Source organism: Tenrec ecaudatus, chromosome 3 (assembly GCF_050624435.1).
Source record: "Tenrec ecaudatus isolate mTenEca1 chromosome 3, mTenEca1.hap1, whole genome shotgun sequence".
NCBI classification, from domain to species: domain Eukaryota; kingdom Metazoa; phylum Chordata; class Mammalia; order Afrosoricida; family Tenrecidae; genus Tenrec; species Tenrec ecaudatus.
This window is the reverse complement of record NC_134532.1, coordinates 182,038,418-182,059,761: the sequence shown is the minus strand read 5'-3', so window position 1 is coordinate 182,059,761 and position 21,344 is coordinate 182,038,418. Positions and strand designations below refer to the sequence as shown.

Below are 21,344 nucleotides of genomic sequence, written 5' to 3'. Positions count from 1 at the left end.
GCTATAATACTTATGTTTCCTTTTTATTGGATTTTTGTGTTTCTACATTTATACTTTGTTGTAATAGCTGCAACTGCAATCAAGTTGGTTATGGATAAAACCTGGCCTGTATTTAATATTGTTCACATGGGACAATGATGAGTGATTAGAGAATCAAAGATATAATTATGTTTTGTTTTCTTCAGAGGATTCATTCAAATATCCAGGTATTCAATAGTCACTTGCAATTGCACTTCCTTTCAAGTGAGTAAGAACATTTCGAATAAATGAGCTATGGAAAATGGTTAATGTAGGATTTGAGACTTCATTCTTGCTTTGTGGCCACCTGTAGGGTTGCTCTGAGGAGGATCCACCTTGATGATGTTAGGTTTTTGTTGTTTCAGATTTGTTTGTTTCTTTGGCATGTGATGCAGGGTGTCAACAGCTGGGTGCCAGAGGGTTTTTTGCTGTGGTCATGGTGATACAAGATGTTATATTTTATATCTAGAGTGGATCAGGCCACAAAGGATTACCTGAAACACTTTATATAGAATATTCTAAGAAAAGGTTGCTAGTACGTTATTTTTAGTGTGTCTTACTTGTCGTTATTGTTGTTAGGTGCCATCAAGTCAGTTCTGATTCATGGCGGCCCTATATCCAACAGGATAAAACACTGCCTGACCTTGCACCAGCCTCAAAATTATGCTCTGCCTTTAAGCTCATTGTTGCCCACTGTCAATCGATCACCTTAAAGCTTCCTCTTAATCACTAGCTCTCAATTTTACCAAGCATGATGTCTTTCTCCTGATCCCTCTTAAGAATACATCCAACCCCCCAAACAAACAAACAAACAAACAAACAAACAAACACGTCCAAAGCACAGTAAGACAATCTTATCCTCTTCACTTCTACCGAGCATTCGAGCTATTCTTCTCCCAAGTCAAATTTGTTTGTTCTTTTGGAAGTCCATGGTGTAGTCAATAATCTTCATCCCAACCATACATTCTTCTTTATTCATTGTTCAGTTTTCTCATGCATATGAAGCAACTGTTTTACTTACCATGTTAAAATAAGGCAGTTTGATTTGCACAAAATATCCTTAAGAAGAACAACCCTGAGGGTGGTGTGGGTTACATGTTGGGCTGTTAACCACAAGGTGAGCAGTTTGGACCCACCAGCTGCTCCTCTGGAGAAATAGGAGGCTACTTGTCCTTAAAGAACTACAGTTCCCTCCCCACTGCTCCTTCCCCGGCCTCGGCCCTAGGGGGATGAACAATGGAAACATCCGTGAAGGGAGACAGTGGTCAGCATAAGCCATTAAAATAATAATAATTTATAATTTACCAAGGGGTCACGAGGCGGGGGGTGGTGGTGGTGGGAGGAGGGGAGGAGCTGGCACCAAGGGATCAAATAGAAAGTAAATGTTTAGAAAAAGATGATGGTAACATGTATGAATATGCTTGATACAATTGATATATGGAATTTTTTTTCACAGTGTACAAAAAGAATCTCATTTAGTCTTTTATTAAATAAGGTAAATGACATAAATTTCCCTTTCAAAACAGTCACTAAACTGGTCTAGTGGCTAGGATATATGGAATATTATAAGAGCTTAAGAGCCTCCAATAAAATGATTGATAAGAAAGAACTATATTTTCAGAAACCCAAAGGGGCAGTTCTACTCTGTCCTATAGAGTCACTATGAGTTGGAATTGACAAAATAGCTGAAGAAAGGGTTTTCTTAGGAAATGTCTGCAGTACACATTCTCAGGAAACCTATGTTTTAAGAAAAGTTAAAAGTTAAGAAAATTTTCTCAAAACAAATCCCTCAAACTCACTGCCATGTAGACAATCCCAACTCACCGTGACCCCATGACTAGCAAACCTGCTTGCCCTCTGACTCAGAATAAGCTCGATCCTGACATTGTCCTCATACTGATATGCAGAGCCAGCTACCAGTATGGACAGCCTTTATCCCACTGACCGCCTCGCTGTGAGAACCTTGGCCTCCAATATCCAAACAGTGTAAGCTCTATTCTGTACATAAACCCTAGATGAATGTCTGTGCACCTATTGTGCCTCTGACTCTGTGTTTTCATTTTGATGAGCCACAAAGTTCCTGATTCGAATCATTCTTTAAACCCTTAATAAGCCTCTCGATTTGACCTTGAAATAATGTCCACATGTTGAAGACAGCATGGAGCAACTTGCCTCAGGAAAACATGGGCCCAGAAAAGCAGCACCTTTAAGAGGCCCTTGGACCGAATCTGTTTCCTAGATTCTCAAATGGTCACTACTAGACAAGTACTCTTAGGCCAAGGACGTATGCTCTCTTGGCATTGAAGTTCCCTCTGAAGTTTATTAGTAGTCTTTTTGTCTATTTACTTTTAATTTGCTACCAAACCTGTTTGACAAGTTCAGTCACCTTGAATTGTGGCTTGATTCAGCAGTGTGAATTTGCTGTGCTTCCCCTAAATGCTCATTAACGTTCTTCCAGTGTGAATGCGTATATGTGGCTTGCTCTTGGTCTTGATTTTTGGAAGACTCAGAACAAAAGTTAACTTTTGCCATATAGTTTTCATGTGTGGTCCATTAGCGAATATGAAGAATGTTAGTTAACCACTAACATGCATCATTAAGGCAGAATTTCGTATTTGAACTGAACAAATTTAGTTCTTTGCACAGCCAATTAGGATCCAAAAGCTTACTTTCCTAACAGCTTTTTAAAAAGTTAACCATTATAATTTGATTATTTGGATCATCACTGCCATCTACTGGCATAAGATTTGTCTAAGAGAAAAAGAAACATTTTTCCTTCATACCCTAAGCTTTTTGATGGTTAAAGTCATTTCCTATAGACCCTCTATGTTTGTATCCTCAAATGATTTCACCATTTAAAAAGATTTTTCAATTAGAGAAACATAATATATTTCAAATTACAAACAGTATTTCTTTTGCAACATAAATTAAGTTAGAAAGGAATGCCCCCTATGGTATGTATATTTTGTGTTATTTAAATTAGCCTTACAGAGCGATATATTTATGTAATTATTCATCTCATTTATGTTTAAGTTTTGTGTATCTTATCTCAAAAACTATGAGTAGCTTTGGTTTGATTTTCTTCCTCATAAAATTGCCTTTTAAATTTTAGAAAACTATTCTATGCAGGCTTCTAGTAGCTACTTAAAAAACAAAGAAACTTTAGTGTAAATTCACAAAAAATAATAAATGAATAAATGATTTTTCTAAAGAATCGTATAGTGAAGAAAGCTGATGGTGCCTGGCTATCAAAAGATTCAGCATCTGGAGTCTTAAAAGCTTGAAGGTAAACAAGTGGCCGATTAGGGCAAAGAATGTACAGATGTGCCTTACACAATTGATGTATGTATATGTATGGACTGTGATAAGAGTTGTATGAGCCCCTAATAAATTGTTTAAAAAAAAGAGAACATAGAGGGAAAAAAAGAAAAAAACAAAATAAAAGATTGCAAGACGTTAAAAAACAAACAAACAAAAAAAACAAGCGGCCATCTAGCTCAGAAGCAACAAAGCCAACATGGAAGAAGCACACCAGCCTGTGAGATCATGAGGTGCTGAAGGAATCAGTTATCAGGCATCAAAGAAAAAAAATTATATAATTGTGTGCTCATCTCCATGATACGATCGCTGAAGACAAATGCGTGCATGCGTAAATGTGGCGAAGAAAGCTGATGGTACCCAGCTATCAAAATATATAGTGTCTGGGGTCTTAAAGGCTTGAAGGTAAACAAGCGGCCATCTAGCTCAGAGCAACAAAGCCACATGGAAGAAGCACACCAGCCTGTGCGATCACGAGGTGTTGAAGGGATCAGGTATCAGGCATCAAAGAACAAAAAATCTTACCATAGTGAATGACGGGAGGAATGCGGAGTGGAGACCCAAAGCCCATTTGTAGGCCACTGGTCATCCCCTTACAGAGGGGTCGGGGAGGAGATGAGTCAGTCAGGGTGAGATGTAGCAATGATAAAAAATACAACCTTCCTCTAGTTCCTAAATACTTCCTCCCCCCACCCCCTCTCATGATCAGAATTCTACCTTGCAAGTCTGGCTAGATCAGAGGATGTACACTCGTAAAGATATGAACTGGAAACATAGGGAACCCATGACGGATATTCCCTTCAGGACCAGTGGTGTGAGTGGTGATACTGGGAGCGTAGAGGGAGGGTGGGTTGGAAAGGGGGAACTGATTACAAGGATCTACATGTGACCTCCTCCCTGGGGGATGGACAACAGAAAAGTGGGTGAAAGGAGACATCGGACAGGGAAAGATATGACAAAATAACAATTTATAAATTATCAAGGGTTCATGAGGGAGGAGGAGTGGGTAGGGAGGGGAAAAATGAGGATCTAATACCAGGGGCTTAAGTGGAGAGCAGATGTTTTGAGAATGATGAGTGCAATGAATGTACAAATGTGCTTTACACAATTGATGTATGTATGGATTGTGATAAGAGTTGTATGAGCCCCTAATAAAATAATTTTAAAAAAAGAACAGACTAAAACAAAGAGAATCTTATAATATATGCAGAAAATTAGATTATAAAGACATGATAATATGATTATAAATTTATGATACTCTATGTCTGGATGTTATTAAATTTTATTATAACTAAGAAAAAACAACCTTTTTTAAAGTAGTAAATAAGCATTTCTTAATCTTAATACCTCAAATATTTACAGGAATTGAAAAGATGAATTTACTTTGCCAAAGATTTTTCTTTTAGAGTACTATAAAAAGACAAAAAGCGGTTAACTTCATTTTCTGCTTCATTTATATTACTCTAAAAGAAAAACTCTTATCACAATCCATCCATCCATCCATTGTGTCAAGCACATTTATACATTTGTTGCCATCATCATTCTCAAAAACATTTGCTTTCTACTTGAGCCCTTGGTATCAGTTCCTCATTTTTAATCCTACCTCCCCACCCTCCCCCTCACGAACACTTGATAATTTATAAATTATTATTATTTTGTCATACACTGTCCAACATTTCCCTTCACCCACTTTTCTGTTGTCCATTACCCAGAGAGGGGGTTATATGCAGATCCTTGTAATCGGCTCCCCTTTTCTACCCCTCCTTCCCTCCACTCTCCCTGTACTGTCACTCTCAGCACTGGTCCTGAAGAGTTCATCTGTCCTGGATTCCTTGTGCTTCCAGTTCCTCTCTGTACCAGTGTACATGCTCTGGTCTAGCCAGATTTGAGAAGTAGAATTGGGATCATGATAGTGGGGGGGTGGGGAAGAGCATTAAAAACGAGAGGAAAGTTGTATGTTTCATCATTGCTACACTCCACCCTGCTGTAAGGGGATATCCTGCTGCCTACAGATGGGTCTTAGGTCCCCACTCTGCACTCCCCCTCATTCACATGATTTGATTTTTTCTTCTGATGGTGCCTGACACCTGATCCCTTCAACACCTCATGGTCACACAGGCTGCTGTGCTTCTTCCTTGTGGGCTTTGTTGCTCTGAGCTAGATGGCCGCTTGTTTACCTTCAAGCCTTTAAAACTCCAGATGCTATATCTCTTGCTTATGCACACATTTGTCTTCAATGATCGTGTCGGGAAGGTGGGCATCATGGAATGCCAGTTTAATAGAACAAAGTGTTCTTGCATTGAGGGAGTACTTGAGTAGAGGCCCAATGTCTATCTACTACCTTAATACTAAGCCTATAAATATATGCACATAGATTTATTTTCCCACCATCATATAGAAATATATTTACATATGTACATGCCAGTATTCAGACCTCTATAAATGCCCTTTGCCTCCTATTTTTCCATTTCCTTTTACTTTTCTCTTGTCCCACTATCATGCTCAGCCTTCATTTGGGTTTCAGAAATTCCTCTCAGTTACATTACCCATCTTCAAGCCCTACCAGGCCTCTTACACCCTCCTTGCCACTGATTTTGGATCACTTGTTCCCTTGTCTCTGGGTGTTTTTTAAAATCATTTTATTAGGGGTTCATACAACTCTTATCACAATCCATACATACATCAATTGTGTAAAGCACATTTGTACATTCATTGCCCTCATCATTCTCAAAACATTTACTCTCCACTTAAGCCCCTGGCATCAGCTCCTCATTTCTCTCCTCCCTCCCTGCTACCCACATCGCTGGGTTTGTTAACACCACTTCCTTTACCCCACCTCTCCCTCTCCCGTGTTCCCCCAGAACCATCGGTCCTGTTGTTTTCTCCTCCAGATTGTTTATCCAGCCTATCTTATCTAGATAGATCTGCAGAGATAATATGCACAAAATTAAGATAGAGCAAAACAAAGCAGCAAAAGAAAACAAAACAATGAGAACAACAAAAAACCAATGACAAAAAAAGAAAAGTCTGTAACTAGTTCTAGGTCTGTTTGTTAACTTTTAGCAGTGTTTTCCGTGTTGGTTGGTCGAGTCTGATGGGGTGCCAGGCTCTGGCCCTAAAGTCTCTTTTTGGTATTCCCTGGGGACTTCGTTGCTCTGTTCCCCTTGCTGTCCTGTTGCTTATCCTTAGTGTTTTGCCTTGGTGTGGTGGGATCAGATCGGGCGCAATTCCCATACTGTGTCTCCAGTGTTGTCTCCTGCAGGGCTATGGATCAGTGAGGGATGTTGTGTCTCATAGTGGGGCTGCCCTTTTGGTCCTCTCTGTGCATTGGCTGCTCTGAGCAGGGATATCATCCTCAAGGCTTGGTGGGCTAGGATGTGCTCCATTCTCTCTTTCTCCCCCTTCATTTGCTCCTGTGAGCTCTATTATCAGACATGACCCTCTCTCTCTGAACTGCAGCATCAGTGCTGTCCTCTGAAGTAAATTCCTCTGGGGGAAGGGGAGGCTGTCCACATAGTTGGGTTTGGGGCCAGCCCCTCAGACCTCTCTACTGGTTCCCTGCTTCATGCCGGGTATGTTGCATTCACATCTTGGACCACCAGGTTGAAGTCTGGTCCCTTTTTCCCTGTGGAGATATAAGCAATACCCTCCCTTTGGGTGGGTTAGTGCCCTGTTCCCCCACCACCCATTTCTTTTATTTTCCCCCCACCCCCCTCTTTTTAGGTGGCTACCATATCCCTGGATTTGGTCTGACCCCTGCCATACTACCTGGACCTCACCCCAGGAATGTTTGTGTACAGTAGCCTTTTCCCTATGCCCCATTTGCATTTTTTAAGCTTACCTCAGTGGACTCATGTTGTACTTGGCCTTTTGTGCTTGGCTTACTTTGCTTAGCATAATTCCTCCATTTCTTCCCATGCAGCGGTGTGCTTCATGCGTTCATCACTGCTTTTTAGTGATGTTAAGTACTCCATTGTATGCATGTACCACAGTTTTTTAATCCACTTGTCTGTTGATGGCAATTTGGGTTGTTTCTAACTCCTTGCAATTGTGAACTCTGCCACGATGAACACTGGAGCACAGATGTCTGGCTGTAGTTTGTTTCTTGCCTCTTTTGGGGTATGTGCCCAGTTGGGGGATTGCTGGGTCATATGGTAGCTCAATTTCCATCTGTTTTAGATATTGTCAATCTATTTCCATAATGGCTGTACATACCTACAGGTCCACCAGCAGTGGATGAGAGTTCCTATCTCCCCACAGCCCCTCCAACACTTGTTGCTTTCTGAGTTTTTTAATTGGGCTATGTTTGAAGGTGTTAGGTGGTATCTCATTGTTGTTTTAATTTGCATTTCTCTTATGGCTCATGATCGGGGACATTTTCTCATATGTTTATTGGCCATTCAGATTTCTGCCCCTGTGAAACTTCTGTTCAAGTCCTTTGCCCACCTTCTCAGTGGGCAATTAGTGTTTTTTTCTTTTTGGAAGCTAGCAGAGTATTGTAGATTCTAGTAATAAGGCCTTTGTCTGATGTGTCATTGTTAAAGATGTTTTCCCAGTCTGTGGGGTCTCTTATTACTCTCTTGGTGAATTCTTTAGATGTACACAGGTGTTTTATCCTCAGTATATCCCACTTGTCACTTTGTGACTCATCTGTATTTGTGTCCTTCCCTATTTCTGATAGCCTATGTATTCCCTGTGTCAAAGTTCTCAGGTTTGTCCTAATTCCCTCATTGATGGCCCTAATAGTTTGGGGTTTTATCTCGAGGTCTGGCTCATAAACTTTTAAGACCTGACTTGCTGCTTACCAAATTAGGAAGGAGAACATTGTCTTTGTGAACTATGTTATGCTGGTAGACCTTGGTGTCCCCTGAGAGTATGGTCCTGATCCCCCAGCCCCAGTGATTGGTTCCCTCAAAATGTTTGGCTATATTTAAGAAATTTCATAACTGTATCCCCTGTATACTCTATAATAGTCATGGATATATTTGCAGCAAAGGTAAATAAATTTATACAAAGATCCTGTTGAACATATATATACATATATGGTATACACCTGCTTTTCCTCTCCTCTCATTCAGTCTGTGTATCCCTCCAAACATCTACTTACAGATCCCACTGCTGCCGGAGTTTGTACATAACAAATATTTGTCTCTGGTGCCTTGAACTCTTACAAACCTCCTAGTGTCTTTCCCCACCTCCCCCTATCATTTTTCTGTAACATCCCTCTTATTGTCTATTGCTTTCTTCACCTACGTTAACACTGGTGTTCCCTGTAACTTGTGAGCTCCCCTCCCTTCAATCTCTACCTACTCCCCGGTAAGAAACATCCTAGAGTGTTTCTTTTTCTGTGAAAACCTCCTCTTGACTTTTCATAACGGTGGTCTCATGCGGTATTTGTCCTTTGTGTTTGACCAATTGCACTAAGGTGTCATGTGTTTCACTTTGTGTGTGTGTGTTTCTCTTTCTTGATGCTGTCCTTTGAGGCACAAAAGGGAGAGTTTTAAAGTAGAAGCAATCTTCCGTGATAGGAATTTTAGAAAGAACTGTTTGCCGTATGGATTTGTGGGCAGAACTGGAAAAGGGAAAGAAGGTAGTTTCAGTGGTGACCTGTGACAGGGCAGCAGCACAAGAACGGAGAAGCGTGAGCTTTAGTAAGAGATAGAATTGAAACCCATGGATGGTAGTGGAGTGGATGGATTACCAGGGAGCTGGAAATTCCCATTAATTGCGTGCACAGAAATATTTAAAGTAAAGATGGATAGTAAAGATGGAATCATGAATGAAGTCCAGGTGTCTTTGTTTTGAGCAAGCTCAGGACACGTTGCATATGTAATTTTAAAGCCTGGAGATGGATATTGCTTAAGTGAGAGGGTTTCAAAGAGTTCATAGAAATTCCATTACATTTTCATTTCTCTTGTCCATGAACTAGTCGGTATTTCTATGAAATAGTTGATATTTAAACAAAACTTAACATATATATTTCCAACTCTTTTAACTGAAAATATTTTCAATCTAAATAGAAAATAAATATATGAGGATGCTTTAAAAGTCCATGGTAAATGGCATGAGAAGAAAAGAAAAATTTCCACAAACTTGATTAGCAGCCTAGTACTTCACTGTACCATTAGGGATCCTTTATGGAGACTGAGACTGAACAAATTAGTGAATATTCTATAAGTAATGAGATCATGGTGTTTTATTGTTGGAGAAAGAACTTACAAAGTAAGAAATGGGCAAAGGTTAAAATGAGCCTTAAGTGATTAATTAGGATCAATGAAGGCCAGTATGAATGCATGTCGTTGTATTGTTTTTTATATACAGAACGAAGTAAATATTTGTACCATTTGTTCTGTTCACAATGTGGGGCCAGGAACAATGATACCCCAGTAGTAATGAGCATACTTAATACCTAGATTTTGGTTTCGAAAAACAAATTTTCAAAAAAGGGAAGACGCAGTTGAATCCAGAGACGGAGTAGGAAAAGCACAGAATGAGTCCGGGATGCCTGGCAGTCCCAGAATTAACTGTGAACAGTGCTACCAGCTGTTGTAAAGTAGACGCCAATTTATGGTGACCTTTTGGTGTCAGAGCAAAACTGTTCCATAGAGATTTCAGTAGTTGATGTTTCAGAAGTCAGTCACCAGGCCTTTCTTCCAAGGCATTTCTGAATGGACTCAGAGCGCCTACAAAGAAGTGGGCACGTGAAAAAGTCTAGGGCACTAACCTGAAGGAAATGGAAATGACTAACCTGGAAAACTTCAGAAAGAAAATAAGCCATGACTGTTGTGTTGTTAGGTACCATCGAGTCCATCCTGACCCATAGCACCCTATGTGCAACAGAATGCAACACTGCCCCGTCCCGTGCCATCTTCACAATTGTTCCTATGCATAGCTCATTGTAGCCACTGTGCCAATCCATCTACTTGAGGGCCTTTCTGTCTTTCTCTGCCCCCATACTTTACCAAACATGATGTCCTGTTCCAGGGCTGATCTCTCCTGACAACATGTCCAAAGTATATGAAGCTAAGTTTCACCATCCTTGCCTCTAAGGAGCATTCTGGCCTACGTTTTCCAAGACAGATCCATTTGTCCTTTCAGCATTCCATGATATTTTCTTTCTTTTTCTTTTTAAAAAATCATTTTATTGGGGCTTGTACAACTTTTATCACAATCCATACATACATCCATTGTGTCAAGCACATTTGTGCATTTGTTGCCCTCATCATTCTCAAAACATTTGCTTTCTACTTGAGCCCCTGGTATCAGCTCCTCATGTTTCCCCTCCCTCCCTACTGCCCCTCCCTCATGAACCCTTGATAATTTATAAATTATTGTTGTTTTGTAATTTCTTGCACTGTTTAACGTTTCCCTTCACCCACTTTTCTGTTGTCCATCCCCCAGGTAGTAGGTTATGTATAGATCCTTGTAATCTGTTGCCCCTTTCCACCCCACCCTCCCGGTATCACCACTCTTACCACTGGTCCTGAGGGATTCATCTGTCCTGGATTCCTGTGTCATGTCAGGAAGGTGAGCATCATGGAATATCAGTTTAATAGAAGGAAGTATTCTTGCATTGAGCGAGTACTTGAGTGGAGGCCCAATGTCCATCTGCTACCTTAATACTAGACCTATACATATATGCGTCCATGGTATTTTCAATATTCTTCTCCAGCACCACAATTCAAATGGATCAATTTTTCTTTAGTCTTTTTTATTCAATACCCAAATTTCTTTCACACGCATATGAGGCAGTTGAAAATACAATGGCTTAAAGTAGGCAAACCTTAGTCCTCAGAATAATATCCTTTCTTTTCAATTCTCTAGAGAGGTTTTGGTAAGCAGATTTACCTAATCTGCTTTTGATCTCTCTCTTTTTTTAAATCATTTTATTGGGGACTCTTACAGCTCTTATGACAATCCACACATACCTCCGTATGTCAAGCACATTTGTATGTATGCTGCCATCCTCCTTTTAAAAACAGTTTCTACTTGAGCCCTTAGTATCAGCTCATTTCCCCCCTCCCAGACCCTTCCTTCCTCATGAACCCTTGCTAATTTATAATTTTTTTTCCATGTCTTACACCGACCCTCTGTCTCTCTTTACCCACTTCTCTGTTGTCTCTCTTCCTGGGAGGGGTTATATGTAGATCATTGTGATCGATTTCCACTTTCTCCTCTCACCTTCCCCTTCCCCTCCTGGTATTCCTACTCTCATTGGTCCTGAGGGTTTTATCTGTCCTGGATTCCCTGTGTTGCCAGTTCTTATCTGTACCAGTGTATATGCTCTGGTATAGCTGAATTTGTAAGGTAGATTTGAGGTCATGATACTGGGAGGGGAGGAAGCATGAAAGAATTAGAGGAATACTCTGGTTTCTCTTCAGATCGCATAAATCTTTCGCCTTTTACTAAAGATTTCCGTGGAGAGGAACAACTCTGAGTCTTAAACTAATTTTTTGAGGCCTTGTCTATGCAAGGCTACATAAAAAAAAAAAAAGAAAGAATTAGAGGAATATTGTATGTTTCGTTGGTGCTATACTGCACCCTGATTGGCTTGTCTCTTCCTTGTAACTCTTCTGTAAGGAAGTGTTCAATTGTCTATAGATGGGCTTTGGGTCTCCACTCCGTGCTCCCCTTCATCCACATTGATATATATTTTTTGTATTGGGTCTTTGATACCTGATCTCATTGACACCTTATGATCACACAGGCTGGTGTGCTTCTTCCATGTAAGCTTTGTTCCTTCTCAGCTAGATGACCACGTGTTAATCTTCAAGCCTTTAAGACCCCAGATGCTCTATATTTTGATAGCCAGGCACCATCAGCTTTCTTTACCACATTAGTTTATGCACCCATATTGTCTTCAGTGATCTGAAAGGGGAGCATCACAGAATGTTGGTTTATTAGAACAATGTATTTCTGTGTTGAAGGAGTACGTGAGAAAGGGCCCAATGTCTGTCTGCTGCCTTAATACTTAACAAATAAATATATGTACATAGATCTATTTATCTATCATTATATAAAAATGTATTTACATATGTGTATGCCTGTATTGAGACCTCTATAAATACCCTTTGCCTCCTATTTCTTTCCTCTCTTTATGACTTCCAAATTTCCTGGCGTAGAGGAGTGAGTGCTTCCAGTGCCTTATCAGCTTGTTGAAACATTTTAATTAGTATCCCATTAATTCCTGGAGCCTTGTTTTTGGCTAATGCATTCAATGCAATTTGGCATTCCTTCTTTAGCACCATTGATTTGTGATGATACGCTACCTCTTGAAATGGTGGAATGTCCACTAGTTCTTTTTGGCACAGGGGCTCTGTAGTCTCTCCATCTTGTATGAATGCTTCTTGCACCGTTCAGTATTTTGCCCATAGAATCTTTCAAGATTGCAACTGGAGGCTTGAATTGTTTTCTTGAGTTCCTTCAGTTTAAATATGCTGAAGCTGTTCTTCCCTTTTGGTTTTCTAATTCTGGGTTTTTGCACATTTCATTATAATATTTGGCTTTGTCTTCTCATGTTGCCCTTTGAAAAGTTCTATTAATTTATTTAATTTTAATAAATTATTTATGGGAGGCTCTTACAGCTCTTCTAACAATCCATATATCAAGCACATTTGTGCATATGTTGTCATCATCATTTCCAAAACATTTTCTTTTGACTGAGCTGTGTTAGTCCAAGTAGACTACAGAAACAAATCCAGAGAGACACTCATATGTGCAAGAGAGAACTTTATATCAAAGGGAAATTGTACATTAAGAAAACATCCCAACTCAGTCCAGATCAAGTCCATAAATCCAATATTAGTCCATATGTCCATTATCAGTCTATAAATTCCTCTTCAGACTTCGCAGCACATGCAATGACACCAAATGAAGGAAGACCACAGGCCAGTGGGTTGAAAGTCTTGTGGATCCAGGGGCAGTGGAAGCATCTCAGTGCTGACATGGGGCTCCTTGTGGTTTCTTCAGCTCCAGGGCTCCAGCTACATCAGTGTGGCTCCATGTGGCTTGTCAGCAGGAAGACGAAGCAGAGTGTGCATCCGACCTCCAGTGAGCTATTTATCTCCTTTGCACCTCAAAATGAGGTTGTCAAGCTGTGACCTGATCGACAGGCTAGATTCCACTCCTTCGAAAGCTGACAGGAGATTGATCCTTTGGTATCAGTTCCTCTTTTTGTCCCTCCCTTCCCCACCCTCCCACCCTTGTGAACCCTTGATAATTTATAAATTATTTTTATTTTCATATCTTTCCTACCTTTTAAATGACCTTTTGCTTTCTTCATGTATGATGTTCTCGATGCCTTCCCACAGATCATTAAAACAAATCTGTTCTTGAGATATTCTCAAAATTCAGTTGGGATAAACACAAGTTCATATTTTGGCTCTTGTGGACTTATTTTAATTTTGTTCAGCTTTATCCTGAACTTACATGTGAGCAATTGATGGTCTGTTCCACCATGGGACCCTGGTCTGGTTTTTGTTGCTGATATTGAGCTTCTCCATCATGTCTTCCCACAGATGTAGTTAATTTGATTTCTGCGTGTCTTCTGGGGAAGTCTTGTGTCTAGTTGCCTTTTGTGTTGTTGAAAAGGGTATTTGCTATGAATAAGTCACGACTCTTGCCAAATTCTATCAGATGATCTCAAGCTTTGTTTCTATTACTCAAATCATATTTTCCAACTACTGTCTCTTCCTCTCATTTCCAACTTTTGCATTACAATCACCAATAATTATCAAATGCATCTTTTTTCAAATTTTATTTGTTCAACAATCAATGCATCTTGATTGCATGCTTGATCCATTTCCAACTGAAGATGTTAGTAGAATTCTTCAATTTCTTCAGTGCTAGGTTGGTACATAAATTTGAATAATAGTTGTATTGTTTGGATTTCCTTGAAGGCAGATGGTTATAATCCTATCACAAAGAGCATTGTATTTCAGGATTAGTTTTGAAATGTCCTTTTGACAATGAATACCAACTCATTCTTTTTTATTGTGTTATTCCTTGAATAATAAATTATATGGTTTTCTGATTCAAAATGGCCAATACCAGTCCATCTCAGCTCACTAATGGGATATGGATCTTTATTCATTCCATTTTATTTTTGATGACTTACAATTTTTCTAGATTCAAACTTCACACATTTCAAGTTCTGAACATTAGCAGATGGTTGTAGCTCATTACCTTGAGTGGTGCTCCATCAGCATGAGTGGTGCTCCATCAGCAAATGAAGATGCTGAAGGATCCATTCCCGCAGGCTGGTCACCATGGTCAACCCCACTCAGAGGAAGGAGCTCCTCAATCACGTTTGGGGTGCCCATCCTCAGCACCATCTCTGACAATGCTCTGCTTCTATTCATTAGGCCTTCAGTAGCTGACGATGTTTCAATACTAAAATCAGTGAATGAGTGTGAGGAGAAACAGGATATTTGCACAATGTCAAAGACTATACTTCAAGATAGTTATCACTTAAAAGGGACAAAGACTAGCTTTATTACATAGCAGACACTGGCTTAGCCAAGTGATCGAGATTTGCACCACCAGTGAAAAGATATATTGACATCCTGAATTTTCTGATATGATCCAATGAGAACACAAGTCTTTTTGTTTTTCCAGCAATGCAGAGTAGGTAAGTTTACAAGTTTAAATCTAGGCTCGTACAATCACCTGAATACTTGATGGTTCGAGTATGATTTATGAAGAGAGGTTCCTGATACCTCAATTTCCAATAAGGGCATGCCAAGGTAACACCCCTAAGGGCAGGACTACCCCTCCTTGGGCTAAACTCACTGCCACTGATTCCATTCTGACTCTTAGACAGAGTAGAACTGCTTCTGTATATATCTATCTTTATAGGAGTAGAAAACCTCATCTTTCTCCCATGGAGCAGCTGGTGGTTTTGAATTTCTGACCCTTGAAATTAGCTGTTCAACATGTAGGCCACTACACCGTCAGAGCTCTTTCAGGAAATTGTAATCTATTCTCAAATACATTCTGTCTGAGGGCAAACTTTTTTTTTACTACACTAAAGCATAAATTCTGGGCACCCCAGTTTTCAAAAAGCTATGGATAGCAGTGACAGCCCCCAAACCATTTGCAAAGTTCTCACAGAAGTTATCAGCAAATCATCAGAGAAGCTAGATTATATGAAGAAGAACATGGCATCAGGATTGGAGGGAGGCTAATTAACAACCTTCAAAATACAGATGACACAATCTTGCTTGCTGGAAGTAAGGAGCACCGGAAGCACTTGCTGATAAAGATCAAGGATTATAGACTTCAGTATGGATTATGGCTCAATGTACAGAAAAATGCCTCACAACTAGACCAATAGGTAACACCATGATAAATGGAGCAAAGGTGGAAGCTGCTAAGAATTTTTCCTTGCTTGGATACACAATCAGTGTTCATGGGAACAGCAGTCAAGAGTTGATCAAAAGAAGCTTTGGATTAAGTAAATCTGCTACACAGCCTTCCTTACAGTACTGAAAAGCAAGGATGTTGCTTTGATGACTAAAGTTTGCTTGATCCAAGTCATGGTATTTTCAACTGTGCCCTATGCATGTGAAGGAGGACAGTGAATATGGAAGAGTGAAGAAGAACTGATCTATTGAATGGTGGTGCTGGCGAAGACTATGGAGAGTACCATGGACTGTTGACAAGGACAAACTGTCTGTCTTGGAATAAGGAAGGCCAGAGTGCTCCTTAGAAGCAAGGATGGCAAGACTACATCATACATACTTTGGACAAGTTGTCAGGAGAGACCAGTCCCTGGAGAAGGGCATTGTGCTTGGTAAAGTTGAGGGACAGCGAAAAACAGGAAGGTCCTGAAGGAGTTGGATTGAGTCAGTGGCTGCAACAACGGGCTCAGGCATAGGAACAATTGTGAAGATGGCGCAGGACTTGGCACTGTTTCCTTTTGTTGTGCATAAAGTCACTATGGGTTAGTACTGACTCGATGGCACCCTCCACAACAACAGCATAGGAATTAAACCTCCATTGAATTCTTCCAGATCATTTACTGAGGATGTAGATCAGCAGTCATTGTTGTTGCCTCGTGCCCTTGAGTTGGTTCTAACTCATGGCTATGCCATACATAATGCCCGGTCCTGCACCATCCTCACAATTGTCCATGTGCTTGAGGCCTTGATTAGGTCACTATGTAGATTCATTTTGTCAAAGACCTTCCTCCTTTCCCCTGCCCTGCCACTTTACCAAGCGCAGTGTCCTTCTCCAGAGACTCCTATCTCTTGACAACATGTACAAATTACATGAGATGAAGTCTCCACAACCGAGCCTCCAAGGGACGTCCTGACTCTAATGATCACAAGTTATAATGATCATTAGTTATTTTGGCAATCCATAGTGCTTTCAGTATTTTTCACCAGCATCATAATTCTATTGCATTAATTCTTCTTTTCTCTTTGTTATTCAATATCCAATTTACACATGCAATGAGGCCATTGAAAATACATGGCTTGCCTCAGATAAACTTTGGTCTTCAAAACATTTCACCCTTCAGTACTCTGAAGAGATCTTGTGCAACAGGTTTACCCAGTGCAATGCAGCTTTTGATTGCTTGATTACTGCTTCTATGAACATTGATTGTGGATCAAAGCAAGTTAAAATCCTTGATGGCATCAGAATTTTATCTTTTTCATGTTATTACCTATTGGTCCAGCTGTGAAGATTTTGATCTTCTTTACATTTAATTGGAACCTATACTGAAGGTGGTAGTCCTTCATCTTCACCAGCAAGTGCTTCAAATCCTCCTCAATTTCACCAAGCAAGGTTGTGTCATCTGAATATCACAGGTTGTTAATAAGCCTTTCTCCAATCCTGATGTCACATTATTCTTCATATAAGCCAGCTTCTCTGATTGTTTGTTCAGCGTACTGATTGACTATGTACTGTATGGTGAAATGATATAACCCTTATGCATACATTTCTTGATTTTAAACTATGCAATATTCCCTGTTCTGTTCACAAAAAAAGTATCTTGATTCATGTACAAGTTCCACAGGACCACAATGAAAGGTTCTGGAGTTCACATTCTTCTCAAGCTTGTCCATAGTTCATCATGATTCACACAGCCAAATGCCTTTGCAGATTCAATAGAGCACAAATAAACATCTCTCTGATCTTCTCTGAGCCAAGACCCATCTGACATTAGCAATGACATCCCTTGTTCCACCTTTTCTTGTGAATCCTGCCTGAATCTCTGGCAGCTCTCTGTCAGTGACTGCTAAACCTTTGTTGGTTGCTCTTCAGCAAAATTTTATTTGCCTGTGATATCAATGATATTGTTTTATAATCTGAGCATTCTGTTGGGTCACTTTAAAAAATGGCTACAAATATGGATCTTTTCCAGCCAAGGAGCTGTTCTCCAAATTTCATGATATAGATGAGTGTTTCCAGAGCTTCCTCAGCTTGATCAAATGTTTCAATTGGTGTCCCATCAATTCCTAGAGTTTTATTTTTGGCTAATGATTTTAGTGCAGCTTGAACTTCTTTCTACAGCACCATTGATACTTGCTTTGGTGCCACCTTTTTCAGAGGTGGAAAGTCGACGAGTTCTTTTTTTTTTTTTAATTTTAACAATTTATTGGGGCTCATACAATTCTTATCACAGTTCATACATATACATACATCAATTGTATAAAGCACATCTGTACAGTCTTTGCCCTAATCATTTTTTTCTCCTCTTTTCTTTTTTTACATTTTATTAGGGACTCATACAACTCTTATCACCATCCATACATATACATACATCAATTGTATAAAGGACATCCATACATTCCCTGCCCCAATCATTCTCAAGGCATTTGCTCTCCACTTAAGGCCCTTGCATCAGGTTCTCTTTTTTTTTCCCCTCCCTCCCCTTTCCCCCCTCCCTCATGTGCCCTTGGTAATTTATACCTCGTTATTTTGTCATATCTTGCCCTATCCGGAGTCTCCCTTCCCCCCCTTCTCTGCCGTCCCTCTCCCAGGGAAGAGGTCACATGTGGATCCTTGTAATCAGTTCCCCCTTTCCAACCCACTCACCCTCCACTCTCCCAGGCAAAGAAATTAAAGAAAGAGTCATTGGAAACCGTTTTAGTCACAGTACGAACTGTTCCACGCCCCTTGTGTTTTTGCTTCTTCTTAATGGTTTTCAATGTGACATTTCCCCCTTTTTCCCAATCTATCTGGCACCCCGTACAGCCCATGATTTCTGGTCCATCAAAAGAAAAGGGATCAGAACCATCTGGTTCCGATCGCATCCGGTGTGTCTTTGTCAACACCTCACTTGTGAAATACTCATTGGGTTCAAAGTGAAACTCTAAGACAAAACTCATAGGCTGCCCAGCATCTGAGAACTTCACTTTAATATCTTTCAAGTGCTTCAGAATAGGTTCATCGTGTTCCTGAACCATATCACTGAGTAAATTAACATTCTTAAAAACCGTCAACCAAAATTCAGGAATTCCTTTGGGGTCTTTTTCTTCATCCTTCTTCTCATCCTCAACCTTGGCCTTTTCTTTCAGCTCCTCTGCAATTTCCCCCTCTTCATCAGGTTTCCACTCACATTCTTCTTCCGTAGGTTCATAAATCGCGTTGATGATCTCAAAACGCTTATCAAATAGAGGCTGACAGAGAACAGCATATTTTCGTTCAAGATCATGAACCTCCTCATAGATTTTGGCTTCTATCTGGGAACATTTAACTTGAAGGTTTTTAAGAGTATTCACTCGTCTCTTAACTATTTGGGCAAGCTTTCAATGTATCCTGTTGGTGTTTCTACCAGACCATCAAGTCTTTCTTGAAGGGCTGCAAGAATCTGAGGATTTTGCATCATCCGAACAGTCAGCTGACGCGCTTTGATTTTTTGTTTCTTCACCAGTTTCTTCTTCTTCTACTTCTTCAACATCATCCAAATCTTGATCAAGTTCAGACTGTTCTTTGTTGTCAATGTCTGCCATGTTGTAAGAACTCCAAATTATCGGCGGCCAGAACGTGGAGCCGGGCGCTCGGAGGTGCGCAGTCAGTGACTCAGGGCAGCGGCGGAGGCAGCGGGTGGAGCAGGAGGCGGCGCCGAGGGCAGATGGTGCTAAAAAAGCTTTAATGTCTTTCTTGTCTTTGCTGGTATACAGGAATTCAGTTGATTTCAGGTTGTTAATTTTGTATTTTGCCACCTTGCCAAATCCTTCGATTTTTTCCAGTAGGCTTTTTGTGGAGACTTTTGGGTTTTCTATATATAGGATTATATCATCTGCAAATAGAGTTTTAGTTCTTCTTTACCTATTTTTATTACTTTGATTTCTTTTTTATTGTCTGATGGGTCTAGCTAAACCTTCCAGCATGGTGTTGAATAAGACTAGTGATGGGGCACCCTTGTCTGGTCCCTGTTCTCAGTGGAAATATTTCTAGCTCTTCTCCATTGAGAGTGGTGTTGGCTGCTGGTTTTTATATGACTTTTTATTATATTGTGGATTTTCCCTTATATTCCTATTTTGTTGAATATTTTTATAAAAACAGATGTTGAATATTGTCAAATGTCTTTTCTGCATCTATTGATATAATCATGTGTTTTTTATGTGGTAGATTGCATTGATCGTTTTTGGAATATTGAGCTGTCCCTGCATCCCTGGAATGAATCCCACATGGTCATGGTGAGTTATTTTTTTGATATGATATTGGAGTCTATTGGCCAGAATTTTGTTGGGGATTTTAGCATCTATGTCCATGAGGGATATTGATTTATAATTTTCTATCTTTTTAGGGTCTTTGTCTGGTTTGGGTAACAGTGTTATGCTGGGTTCATGGAATGAGTTTGTTTTCTTTTCTGTGTTCTGGTAGTATTGGGTGTCAGACTTTCTCTGAATATTTCGTAGAATTCCCCAACTATCTGGTCCAGAGCTTGTCTTGGTTGGTAGTTTCTTAACGACCTGTTCTATTTCTTCTTTTGCTATGAGTCTTTTGATTTTTTTCAATTTATGTCTGTATTAATTTGAGTGGGTGATGTATTTCTAGGAATCTGTTCATTTATTCTAAATTGCCAGAATTGTTTGCATACAGTTTTTCATAGCAGTGTGTTATTATTCTTTTTATTTCATTTGGATCTGTTGTAATGTCACCTTTTTCATCTCTTATTCTGGTATTTGCATCTTTTCTTTATTTTCCTTAATACATATGTCTCCTCTCAAAGCTTTCTAATGTGTGTCTATACTGTGCCTTTCTTTCTTTTTAACATTTTATTAGGGGCACATACAACTCTTATCACAATCCATACATATACATACATCAATTGTATAAAGCACATCTGTACATTCTTTGCCCTAATCCTTTTCAAAGCATTTGCTCTCCACTTAAGCCCTTTGCATCAGGTCCTCCTTTTCCCCCTCCCTCCCCGCTCCCCCCTCTGCACTGTGCCTTTCTAAAACCAAGTGTTGTATTAGAGCTTAAATTTTTAGCAGCAAGTTTACTATAATTTTACATTTGTAGCCTTAAATCCATTTTGGATCTCTCTCTCTCTCTCTCTCTCTCTCTCTCTCTCTCTCTCTCTCTATATATATATATATATATATATATATATATATATATATATATATATATATATATATATATATATATATATATATATATATATATATATATATAAAACCTCTTTTCAGATCTTTCAGACTATTAACTAACTATAAACTAACTACATAAAAAGATTTATCCTTCAGGCATAGTGTGTTTTTAAGTGGATTACATTACTCACCTAGCCAGTCCAGGGAGGGTTAGTAAACCAGGAGTTTATTTTATTTTCTATCTTTTGTAATTATCTTTGTGGCCACGAAAACTTTAAGCATCCTTATATTTTCATTTTTAAGGTCTCCCTCATTCAGTCTATTCGTTTTTCTTTATTTTCTCTTTGTCCTGTTTAGTACTTAATAAGAAGGTCTATAAACTATAATAGGGAGAGAAAGGAGGTTTCAGGAATAAAACATTGAAAGTTTTGTCAGGAGAGCCAGCCCCTAACA

General features: G+C 39.6%; 1 non-coding gene and 1 pseudogene across 1 annotated transcript; one reads left to right on the top strand and one right to left on the bottom strand.

Annotated features, from left to right (window-relative positions):
* Nucleotides 1-11,697: 11,697 nt before the first annotated feature.
* Nucleotides 11,698-11,813, top strand: LOC142443958 (U5 spliceosomal RNA). The gene has a single exon (XR_012783655.1). It is a non-coding gene; the product is annotated as a U5 spliceosomal RNA (small nuclear RNA).
* Nucleotides 11,814-18,377: 6,564 nt separating this feature from the next.
* On the bottom strand, nt 18,378-19,429 carry LOC142442478 (nucleosome assembly protein 1-like 1; annotated as a pseudogene).
* Between the last annotated feature and the right edge of the window lie 1,915 nt (nt 19,430-21,344).